The 11837-nt window shown below is 37.1% G+C and overlaps 1 pseudogene; it reads left to right on the top strand.

The window, feature by feature from the left end:
* Positions 1 to 5609: 5609 nt before the first annotated feature.
* LOC148195235 (uncharacterized) lies at positions 5610 to 10845 on the top strand (annotated as a pseudogene).
* The last annotated feature ends 992 nt before the right edge of the window (positions 10846 to 11837 follow it).

The raw sequence follows: 11837 nt of genomic DNA on the forward strand, positions 1-11837 counted from the left end.
AAGCATTCTTTCTTTTCTTTTCAAATGAAGCGGTGATTTTTATCTTTGCTTAATATTAAAGTGTAATGCAAATTCTAGAAGAATGTAGAAGCTCCTTAAGATAGAAGAATTGAAATGTAATACAAGTTCTAGAATATTCTAGAAAAACCTAAGATAGGAAGAAAAATCAAGAATATTCTACATAGGTAAAAATCTAGAACATTCCACATAAGTTGTGGCTAGTATGTTCTAGAATAATCTATGGGTCTATAAATACCCATGAACTCTACCATTTGATGTATGTAGCCAACATCTATCATTTTGTATGAACCAACATCTACTACAACTAAAGACGACTACAACACATCTTCCAACTACTACTTCTACATTCAACTATCTCTACGTTTTCTCTATTACATCAACTACTCCTTTCACAACCTAAAATACTAACACTTAATATAAGAAAGAGCTGAAGCATGGAACTTACGTAAACGGTGATTAAAGCTTCTAGAAAAGAAGAGTAAGCGCTTATTCCATTTGGTGATGCACACGGTGATGGATTTATTTTCTTTGCTGGAATGAACCAAAGGTGCACGCTGTGATGCTGGAATGAGAAGCACGGTTGTTTAATTTATTTTTCTTTGCTTTGCTGGAGAGGCGGTGATTCAATATTAGAATAGGGGTGACGTCCTGGAGTGCTCGTTTCGTGAATGAGCATTCATTTTCTTCATTTTGGAGCATGGTGATAGCTGGAATGAAGGGAGCGTACGGAATGAAACTTGGAAGCATTGAAGGAGTAGGTGTGTCACGGCATGGAGAATGAAATGTTGGTGTGCACGTCATGTCAAGACAAAATAGGAGCAGCACGATGATGGGCTGGGAGTAGATAATGGTGCACGGGAAGGTGGATAAAGGTAAGGAAAAAGGATGTCTAGAAGAATGGCACATACGGTGGTGGATAAAAAAATGAAGATAGGAATTAGATTGGAGTAGGTGTCACAGCGTGGGAGAAACACGCACCCTAGGATGATGGGACGTGTGAAGCTTTGGAAAAAAAAATGAAAGTAGCCGATTCCAGGAGCTGTATGGTGTGCACGGGAAAGTGGAGCAGGGGAGTGGTGTCACGTTTCGGTTCCACCCACATGGCACTAGCTCTCGGTTTCTTTTTGTTTCAGCAGTAGGGGAATTGATTTTTTTTGTTTAAAGGTTAGAAGCATTGATTAAAGGAAGAGGAGAAATCAATTTTGATGGAGGAGGCCACGGTGAAAGAGTTTTAGAGGACAAGGGTGATTTAATTTGGAGCGACACATCCAGCTTTAAAATTGGTGTTTTAATTCTCAGTTTGCATTTAATTGTTTAGCTCAATGTTACACTTTTAATTTGGTTTAAGCATTTTTCATTTTAATGTTCTCTCTTTTTCTTGGTTGTGATATTTTAGTTATGATGTTAGCTTAAGTGATCAACTGTTTTAATCCTGTGTTTACATCCGTGTTTATGTTCCTGTTTTGATTTAGTTCACTTGCATTCATAAAAAAATCACAAACCCCCCCACTACGTGTTTGATCTGAGACTGAACCACAATTTGGTCCTTGAGAGACGACCTAGGAGTCACTTCCTAGCACTATACTGCATTCTTTTATGCAATCAACTTTTGTGGGAGGTGCGACCCTCTCATCACCAGGTAAGGGAAGCTTATCTAATTTAATGTTGTTGTACGCTTGTTGAAAATGAATGCATGTTGCTGAATGGGTGAATGTATGTATCAAGTATGAATACTTACACGATGGTTGATATGAATGGATTTCATGAACGTTCGTTTATTTAATGAGTGGAAATGAAATATGATTGAGTTATGTATGATGAATGAGTTATATGAGATTTATGTGATATGAATTGTATGAAGTATGAAATTTGAATCTGATAGGAATGTATAAAGTTAAGAAAATATATATATGATTGTTGGAAAGAAATAATTCTGGTATGAAAGTTTCATATGAAAAAGTACGTTCGTTACTGAACGGTCATTGACCGTTCGGTTTTCCTGGTAAATGTAAGACCTTGGAAATTTAACACTGCAAACCATCTGTCAAATCCTAATTAATACACCCCACGTCACTTGCTCAGAGTAATTAAAACGCACCCAAACCCCTCTGCGCTAACGCCAGGTGTCGAGTATGGAAGGTTCGAAAATCAGTAAGTGGGATGCAGGTGTCAGCAGGAGAACGGACGTTGGTTTTTAAACAAAACTGATTTTTCTGAAGTCCGCGTCACTCTCTGCATGCACTCATCTTCTCCAAAGACCCTGATCTTTCGAATTCTCCTTCTTCTCTCTAGAACAATCCCATCTTCTCTCTACTGTAACTCACCACTGATGGAAAACCATCAAGAAATCACATTGGACCTCTTACTAGAGCAATGGCTAGGAAGATTCAAGAAGAAGAAGGATCATCTAACATTTTACTTCTATGGAAGGTTACTTATAAAAATCCTTCTTCTCTTAACTAAAGCACTTATATTTTGTTTTGTAGGAATTAATAAATCTTGGAGAATATGATTGAGCCATCCAAGAAAGAACCAAGCAAAGGAGCTAAAAAGCAAAGGAGGTGCTTACGGCGTGCACCAGCTTTTTCCACGTGAATGTTGGCTGATTTGGAAGGAAGCACACACCTTGCTGGATGAGCTGGAATGAGGCATGGATTTTGCTTGATCAAAATCTGAATAATTTGAATTTTAGGAGGGAATTACAAATAGAATTTAGGCTCCTCTTCACCTATAAATAAGAGGGCCTTTTCTTTGTATTGGGTTACTTTTGAGCTTAGTAAATTGCTGCTGAAATTCATTGCCAGCCCTATTGCTCTTGAGTCACTAATTCTCTCTACTTTCTCTTCCCTTTCCTCTAGCTTCCTTCCATTGTAGGAAGGCCTTCTGAGCTGTGAGGTTCCCACACATACTTATTCCACTCAAATACAGCAAAATCTCACCCAATTGCTACAGCATCCACTCTGCTGTATTTCATCCACTGCACCAATACTGTTTTTCATCCGCTGCATCTGCTTTGTCTGCAAGGCCAGGTCATTCAAGCATGGATAAGCTTCCATCAAGTGGTATCCAGAGCTTAGGTTCTCCACGCACCAAGGAGCTAAGCATTTCTTCTCATTCTGCAATTTAATTATGCTGAATTCCATCTCTGTTTCTGTTTTCTGTTTCTGTTTTCTGTTACTGTTTTCTATTTCTGTTTCAGTTTTAGTTCTGCTTCTGTAATTCTGTTCCAGCCTTTAATTCTGTGTTCTTACAGTGCCTTATGTCCATCTTTCATTTTAAACGGTGAATTTTATTTGTTTGAGTCATTTCTACCTTTATTTTTCATTTTCCAGTAATGTTATGGTCATGTCCTGTTGTGCAGTTTTTTTCAACTCTGTCATCAAGTATTTGATTCTGTTCTAGCTTTCATTTTCGTTTTAAGTGTGTCCTGAGCAATTGCTAGCTCTATGTTGATCATATAAAGCAATGGCAACATGTCCAGCTTTGATCATTTGAGCCAATTAGCATTGCAAATATTGATTCCAGTAGAAAAATCTGCATAAAACATCATTTCTGGATTAATTTGATATCAGCTGATGCAGTCCAGATTTCTTTATTTTCAAGCTTTGTACAAGTTTGTTTACTGTTTTTACATGTGTTTGAAGTGATAGCAACTCCTAATAATCACAGAATTGAAAAATGAGTGGTTGAGTTGCTTGAAATCTGGTTTCAAATCACTGTTACTGTTTTAATCCAAGCTTTTCACCGTGCTAAGTTTCCTTGAATTGTACAATCTGAGTTTGGTCATGCTAAGCACATTAAATCTAGCTTAGATCTGTGTTTTTACACTTCTTAGAGTCATTTCCTTTGCTGTCCAGTTTTTTTGATTCCATGAAAAGCTAAATTTGGTTGGTTCATTGATGGTTTTTGCTGCATAATTTGGCCATAGCAAGGGTGATTTTCGAATCCTGCTATTTCTGTGTGTTTGGACAGTTTGAACAAGTCTAAATGGATGATTAAAAGTTGCTAATACTGTTCATTTGGTCAAAATTAAAGTTATATGCAGATTGGATACTTAAACCATCAATTTTGAGTTAAAATTGGAAGTGGACCAGTGAATTTGAGTAGTAAGCATTAATTCAGCTGTTTAAGAGTTTAAACATGTTTAATATCATGAATAAAAGTTGTTTGAACATTCATCCAAGCTGCTGAAACATTGCTACTCATTTTGGGTTCCAAAACCACCATTTTAGTTCATTTTTTCTAGTGCAGTTTCTGTTTTCCAGCCACTGTTTTGGTAATTTTAGTGTAAAATTCATTGCTGGATTGTGAAAAAGCTGGTTCAATGTTTCAAAATGAAAATACATGATCAAAAGAAGAAGTATCAAGTGTTAAAAAGCTGTTAGAACCAACCAATCCAGATTACAGGCCCTGAAAAATCAAAAACAAAATCTGAAATTCATTGGGGCATTTTATCAAACACTTTTGAAAATTATCAAACAGTTTGCATTTGGAATAATTTCTGAGCTGTGCTTGTGTTTTTTCTTGCTTTCTTCATCCATTCTAGTGCCTTTGATAAGTTCATCTTGTGTACCTACTTTCATTTGTGTGTTGTCCAATTGTTTGTGTCTATTTTTTTGGCATCTAAAGTGTTCAATACAGCAGCCTATACTGGTGCAGTGTGCATAAATTTGGTGCAGATTTTTAATCTGTTTGGTGTGATTTTGCTGAGTTTTGGAGAGTATGTGCAAGCTGTTTGGGGCATCCAGTACCAGAATTCTTCTCCTACTTTGGTAGTCTCCTAGGAAGTGGTTTGAGCATTGAAAGTGGAGCAAGAAGGAAGACTCAACAGCAGCCCAAACACCACTGTCCAGCAGCTGAAAAACTCTGTTACAGCAGCATTTCAAACCTGGAAAAAGAGCAACTCACACCTTCATTTTGAGTAGCTTTCTGCAGCAGCAAGAAGACAAAGTTCACATTACTTCTAGGCCTCATTTCAAGTTTATTTACATCAAATATCACGGAATTTGCTGTTAGAAATTGTATTTTTTTTTCTTTGCTGTTTTTGAGCCAAGTGACTTGGAAAAATGCTCTTGAAGCAATTCCAAGTTCACAATTGAACATTGTAATAGTCCAATTTCGTTTTCTTAGTGTGGAAGTGTGTCAAGGGGCTCCAAGTGTCACTTGCACTTTCACTTAGGGCCGTCTAGCATTTACATTCTTGCATCTTTATTGCTTTCCTTAAATGTCTTGATTAATCCTTTTGTTTTTTAGGTCTCCGTGGTATTTAGGATAGCCTAGCATATAGTAAACCTTTCTTTGGTTTGTAGGTTCATAACATTTGAAAAGAATTTGAATAATTTCTAATTAGAAACTTAGGTAAAAGATAACTCTAAGGAAACTCTGGCTAAGGAAGAACTTGGTTTTTAAGCTTGTCCATTAGTGACTCACCTCTTCTTCCTGGGGGCTACTTAGATACATCTTTCACCTCTAGAATCTCTTTAAAAATTTTCACCAAAAACAAAGAAAGATTGTGAAAATCTTTTCACTCATTACTTGTGCAAGTCTTTGAAAACCTTGTGAAAATAATTTCTATCCACTTGTCAAGAATGAGTCAATCTAGTGTCCAAGGAAGTGTAAAACCTAAAAGTGAGAGCTTACAACTAAAAGAGGAATTTGTGCAAAAGTTCCAACAAAGGGACAAAGAGATTAGTGAGCTCAAGGATATGATTGGTCAACTTTTGATCAATCAAAACAAGGGTAAAAAGAAAGAAGGGTCTACACATAGAAAAAGAGAATACCTTGGAGATACATCCTCTCCACCTAGTGAGCCTGAGCATTATAGCAGTCATCACAATGATGACCACTATCAAATACCTCCTAGGAGAAATAATAGAGCGAGAGAGCATCACCCAAGGGAACCCAAAATTGATCTTCCTCCTTTCCATGGAAAAGATGATGTGGAAGAATATTTGGAATGGGAGATGAAAGTTGAGCAATTGTTTGAGTGTCACCAAATAGATGATGAGAGGAGAGTAACTATGGCCTCTTTAAGCTTTCAAGGCTATGCCTTATATTGGTGGACAGCCTTGGTCAAAGATCTGAGATTGAGAAACCTACCTTCCATTAGGTATTGGAATGAGTTAAGGTCTGCCTTAAGAAGAAGGCATGTGCCAGCTTACTATGATAGGGAGTTAATGGACAAGCTCCATAAACTCCAACAAAGAAACATGAGTGTTGAAGAATATAGGCAAAAAATGGAGTTACTCATGTTAAGAGCTGGGATAAGAGAGGAACCAAGGATAACAATTGCTAGGTTCCAAAGTGGACTTAATTATGACATAAGAGATAAGGTAGAACTCTTACCTTACAATGATCTCAATGAGTTAGTCCAACTTTGTGTGAGGGTTGAGCAACAACTAAAGAGGAAAAGCTCCACCAAGAAAGATTACCCTCATAGTTCTTACCATAAGAAAGAGTATAAGAGGGAGGGTAGTCAAACCAAGCCAAGATATGAAGAGAGAGAGAGAGAGGAAAAGAAAAAGTCAAAGAACCTTCAAGAGATCATAAGAGTAAGGAGACTAAATGCTTTAGATGTGGGGAAAACGGGCACTATGCATCTGAGTGCCGCAATAGAAAGTCAACTTACATCCTTGAGCATGAGAGTGAAAGTGAGGGTTCTTCATATAGTGAGTCTGAAACATCCACTTCTGAAGAAGAAGAAGCTTTACCTTGTGAGGGTGACTTACTTATGGTAAGGAGACTTCTAGAAAGTAAACATGTAGAATTAGAACAGTCACAAAGAGAGAACCTATTCCACACAAGATGCAAAGTTTTGGAAAAGACATGTTCAATGATTGTGGATAGTGGCTCTTGTTGCAACTGTTGTAGTTCTAGAATGGTGGAGAAGCTTGGCTTAACCACTACTCCTCATCCTAAACCTTACAAACTTCAATGGATCAAAGAGGATGATGGAATAGTAGTTAAAGAACAAGTAAGAGTACCCATTTCCATTGGCAAATATGAAGATCAAATTGTTTGTGATATAGTACCAATGGAAGCTGGGCACATATTACTTGGAAGACCTTGGCAATATGATAAGCAAGCTCTACATGATGGAGTCACCAACAAAATCACCATTCAACACAAGGGAAAGAAAATTATTTTGTGTCCTCTTACACCTTCACAAGTAAGAGAGGACCAAATAATTCTTAAAAAGAAGTTGGATGGAGAAAAGAAAAGTAGGAAAGAAAGAAAGGAGAATACCACAACCCATGCCTCAAATAAAGAAGTTGTCCAACCACAAACTTTGAACATTTCTAAAAATCTTTTTCTTGGACAACCTCATTTTCTTCTTTATTGCAAAGAGGCATTTGTTTCAATCACTCATGAACTTGGTTCTCTACCAAAGGGGTTGCAAAAACTTTTAAAGGAATTTGATGATATATTTCCCAAAGAGGTACCAAGTGGATTACCACCTTTGAGGGGAATAGAACATCAAATAGATTTGGTACCTGGGGCAAGCCTACCCAATAGGCCAGCCTATAGAACCAACCCTATGGAAACAAAAGAAATAGAGAAACAAGTTAATGACTTGTTGAACAAAGGGTGGATCCAAAAGAGTTTAAGTCCCTGTGCTGTGCCTGTGTTGTTGGTACCTAAAAAGGATGGGTCTTGGAGAATGTGTACAGATTGTAGGGCCATCAACAACATAACTGTCAAGTATAGGCATCCCATTCCTAGGCTAGATGACATGTTGGATGAATTACATGGAGCAAATCTTTTCACCAAAATTGATCTTAAAAGTGGATACCATCAAATAAGAATTCATGAAGGAGATGAATGGAAAACTGCTTTCAAGACCAAGTTTGGTTTGTATGAATGGTTAGTCATGCCCTTTGGCTTGACCAATGCTCCAAGTACATTCATGAGATTAATGAATCATGTGCTTAGGGAATGCATAGGCAGATTTGTAGTGGTCTACTTTGATGATATCTTAATCTATAGTCAAGGCCTTCAAGAACATCTTAACCATGTCAGAAAAGTCTTGCTTCTTCTTAGAGAACATCATCTCTTTGCCAACTTTGACAAATGTACTTTTTGTCAAGAAAGTGTGATTTTCCTTGGATTCAAAGTGGGAAAAGAAGGTGTACATGTTGATCCAGAGAAGATCAAGGCTATACAAGAATGGCCAACCCCTAAAAATGTAGGAGAGGTGAGAAGTTTTCATGGGCTAGCAAGTTTTTATAGGAGATTTGTGAAAGATTTCTCCACCATAGCTGCTCCTTTAAATGAGCTAGTCAAGAAAGATATGCCTTTTATTTGGGGTGATAAGCAAGAGTTGTCTTTTGAGACTTTGAAACACAAGTTAACACATGCACCTATTCTAGTTTTGCCTAATTTTTCCAAAGCCTTTGAACTAGAATGTGATGCATCTGGGGTAGGAATAGGAGCTGTTTTAATACAAGGAGGACATCCCGTAGCTTACTTTAGTGAAAAACTTAGGGGGCCTACCTTAAACTATCCTACCTATGACAAAGAGTTGTATGCCCTCATTAGAGCTTTGAAAACTTGGGAGCATTACTTGGTAACTAGAGAATTCATCATACACACTGACCATGAATCTCTCAAGTACATTAAAGGGCAAGCAAAGATAAACAAAAGACATGCAAAGTGGGTGGAATATCTTGAGCAATTTCCCTATGTCATCAAACACAAAAAGGGGAGTACTAATGTTGTTGCGGATGCTTTATCTAGAAGACATGCATTATTAGTAACCCTAGGATCTCAAATATTAGGATTTGATGACATAAAAGAGTTATATGAAAATGATGAAACATTTGCATCCACTTATTCATCATGTCTTAAAAAGCCTTTTGATGGATTCTATCTTTCTGAGGGGTATCTTTTTAATAAAGGAAAACTTTGTATACCCCAAGGATCCATTAGAAAACTTCTTATCAAAGAGAGTCATGGAGGAGGACTCATGGGCCATCATGGAGTTGATAAAACTCTAAACATTTTGAAAAGTAAATTTTATTGGCCACACATGAGAATAGATGTTCAAAGGCATTGTTCTAAATGTATAGCTTGTTTGCAAGCTAAGTCCAAAATTATGCCTCATGGACTCTATACACCTCTTCCTATAGCTAATACCCCTTGGGAGGACATAAGCATGGACTTTGTCTTAGGATTGCCAAGAACTCAAAGGGGGTATGATTCTATATTTGTGGTAGTAGATCGTTTTAGTAAAATGGCTCATTTTATACCCTGCCACAAAGTAGATGATGCTAGCTATATCTCTAGACTCTTCTTTAAAGAAATAGTGAGATTGCATGGCTTACCTAAAACTATAGTGTCTGATAGAGATGTGAAGTTTCTAAGCCATTTTTGGAAAACTTTATGGGAAAAGCTTGGAACTAAACTTCTATTTTCTACTACATGTCACCCACAAACTGATGGGCAAACTGAAGTAGTAAATAGATCTTTATCTACATTATTAAGGGTAATATTAAGAGGAAATAACAAATCTTGGGATGAACATCTACCTCATATTGAATTTGCTTATAATAGAGTAGTCCACAAGACTACAAATCTTTCTCCTTTTGAGGTTGTTTATGGTTTTAACCCTATCACACCTCTTGATTTACTACCTCTTCCAGAATCATCTTCTTTTCTTCATAAAGAAGGTGCTTCTAAAGCAGAGTTTATCAAGAAGTTACATGAGAAAGTTAAAATCCAAATTGAAAAACAAACTCAAAAATATGCAGAATACAACAACAAAGGAGAAAGAAAATAGTTTTTGAAAAAGGAGACCTAGTTTGGCTTCATTTGAGAAAGGAAAGATTTCCCTCTCAAAGGAAATCCAAACTTAGTCCAAGAGGAGATGGTCCATTCAAGGTGCTCAAAAAGATAAATGATAATGCATACATATTAGACCTTCCTGAAAGTTATGGTGTCAGTCCTACTTTTAACATCTGCGATTTAATTCCTTTCACAGGAGATGATCAACAGGATGAAGCAGATCTGAGGACAGATCTTTTTCAAGAGGGAGGGTCTGATGGAAAACCATCAAGAAATCACATTGGACCTCTTACTAAGCAATGGCTAGGAAGATTCAAGAAGAAGAAGGATCATCTAACATTTTACTTCTATGGAAGGTTACTTATAAAAATCCTTCTTCTCTTAACTAAAGCACTTATATTTTGTTTTGTAGGAATTAATAAATCTTGGAGAATATGATTGAGCCATCCAAGAAAGAACCAAGCAAAGGAGCTAAAAAGCAAAGGAGGTGCTTACGGCGTGCACCAGCTTTTTCCACGTGAATGTTGGCTGATTTGGAAGGAAGCACACACCTTGCTGGATGAGCTGGAATGAGGCATGGATTTTGCTTGATCAAAATCTGAATAATTTGAATTTTATGAGGGAATTACAAACAGAATTTAGGCTCCTCTTCACCTATAAATAAGAGGGCCTTTTCTTTGTATTGGGTTACTTTTGAGCTTAGTAAATTGCTGCTGAAATTCATTGCCAGCCCTATTGCTCTTGAGTCACTAATTCTCTCTACTTTCTCTTCCCTTTCCTCTAGCTTCCTTCCATTGTAGGAAGGCCTTCTGAGCTGTGAGGTTCCCACACATACTTATTCCACTCAAATACAGCAAAATCTCACCCAATTGCTACTGCATCCACTCTGCTGTATTTCATCCACTGCACCAATACTGTTTTTCATCCGCTGCATCTGCTTTGTCTGCAAGGCCAGGTCATTCAAGCATGGATAAGCTTCCATCAACCACCCTCTTCTCCGATCAACTTTCAGAAACCGTAGGAGCGTTCTCTGAGCTGTGAGCTACAAGTTGGACCGAACAGTTTCAGAAGCTGAAACTGGTAAGTTTCTCCCTTAGTAGTTCGTTCTTAGGTTTCCTGAAAAACTAAGTTTTGGCTGCATGCTAGTGTGTAGTCTAAGTACCTCAACTTTCTTGTAGATAGATTTGATTGGAAGAGTTAAGTGACTGTTAAGGGGGAAAACGTTAGCTGGTCGAGCCACACTTCTTACGTATAGAACGATTCAGTCTCAAATCCGGGTAAGGGAAGCTTATATAATTTAATTTGTATTTGCATGTTGTTTTACTGTATGAATGATCACTGTTATAATGAATGAATATGGTATGTGTTGGTTGACATGTATGCTGATGGTTGATAAGTATGGATGATTAATGTGAATCATATAAAGTTTGTAAATTTATATTTGAGATGAAGTTATAAAGTATAAGCTGATATGTTGAAACTTGAGATTAGAAATAGATGAAAATCTGAAATATGAAATCCTCACTATGATAATATACGTTCGTCATCAAACGGTCTTATACCGTTCGATTTTCTAGTAAAGTGCCTAAAAAGGAATTCTTTCATTTGGAAGGAATTCTGATCGAGAACGAACGTCCTGTAAAATACTATGTTTGAGCGTTCGGCTCAGCCTAGTGGTACCCGTATATCTAAAATTAAGTAATAATACATTATACCTTTATACTTTAAAATTAGTAACGCTCGGTCATCTACCAAGCGTTCGTCATAAGTAGTGCTCAGTCTTATACCAAGCGTTCGTCCTAATTAATGCTCGGTCATCTACCTAGCGTTCGTCCTAAGTAGTGCTCGGTCTTATACCTAACGCTCGTATTATTGTGTGATCAACCTTGAAAAAAAAAATAACGTTCGTCTAACTGTAATAGTATTTCCCTTTTTCTTCACGTTCGGTCATTTACTGGCATTGGTCTACCGTATGTGATTTACTTCAAAGATAGTTCTTAATATTCTTGGTTCTCCTTCTTAAGTACCAGTGT

Source organism: Vigna umbellata, chromosome 7 (assembly GCF_029865625.1).
Source record: "Vigna umbellata cultivar VRB3 chromosome 7, Vumbellata_1.0, whole genome shotgun sequence".
Classification (NCBI taxonomy): domain Eukaryota; kingdom Viridiplantae; phylum Streptophyta; class Magnoliopsida; order Fabales; family Fabaceae; genus Vigna; species Vigna umbellata.